The sequence below is a fragment of the Myotis davidii genome, unplaced genomic scaffold (assembly GCF_000327345.1).
Source record: "Myotis davidii unplaced genomic scaffold, ASM32734v1 scaffold4955, whole genome shotgun sequence".
Taxonomy (NCBI): Eukaryota; Metazoa; Chordata; class Mammalia; order Chiroptera; family Vespertilionidae; genus Myotis; species Myotis davidii.
This window is the reverse complement of record NW_006286276.1, coordinates 11,568-12,430: the sequence shown is the minus strand read 5'-3', so window position 1 is coordinate 12,430 and position 863 is coordinate 11,568.

Genomic DNA, 863 nt, shown 5'->3' with positions numbered 1-863 from the left:
GCTGCATCCTTGTTCTAGGTCACTTCTGCTCACCTACCTTGCCTTTGTTACCCAAAGTCAGTCTCTCTCTCTCTCTCTCTCTCTCTCTCTCTCTCTCTCTCTCCCCCTTCCTCATCGAAATCAATAAAAATTTATTTAAAAAAACAAACAAAAAAACCTCGAACGTGCCTTGTTTTTCCCGGACGAGATCCCTCTGTATCCATCCTTCTCTTGGAAAAAGACCACAGACGGAGCCGCGTGGTCATAACGATGCCGCCGGAGACAGATCTGCTGCCGGTACATTCATTTTCGGCTGCATTAGCGGGTCAGCCTGTTGTCCCCTATGGCTTTACCCGCCCCGCCCCCCATTAGCTAAATGGACCTCGATATAACGCCAGGAGATCATGTATCAGCAATGTTTTGATTCCAAGTTGCGATTTATAAGAAACCCTCGTTGGGTGGACCGGCACGTTCTGTGCGTTACCTCCAGGGGGCGTGAAACCTGCGATTGGGAATATCCTACGTCATAAAAAGGGGATATGCAAATTGACCGTCACTCCGTCGCGCCATCGCAAGATGGCTGCACCCAGAGTGGGAGCGGGGTTCCCGTAACGGGCCGTCGGGAGCCATCAGCAGGGACCTGAGGCCGTGCCCGCCCCCTCGCTGGTGGGGCGGGGACTTGACGCTGGGTCCCACAGCGCCCCCCAGACTCTGACAGGAGGGGAAATTTTCATATACATTTCACTAATTTTCTCTCATCTCTGACACTTCTGTTATAGAGAAAGGGCAGGCAGCCATGTTAAAATATTTCCCCTCTAGCCGAAACCGGTCGGGCTCAGTGGATAGAGCGTTGGCCTGTGGATTCAAGGGTCCCGGGTTCGAAT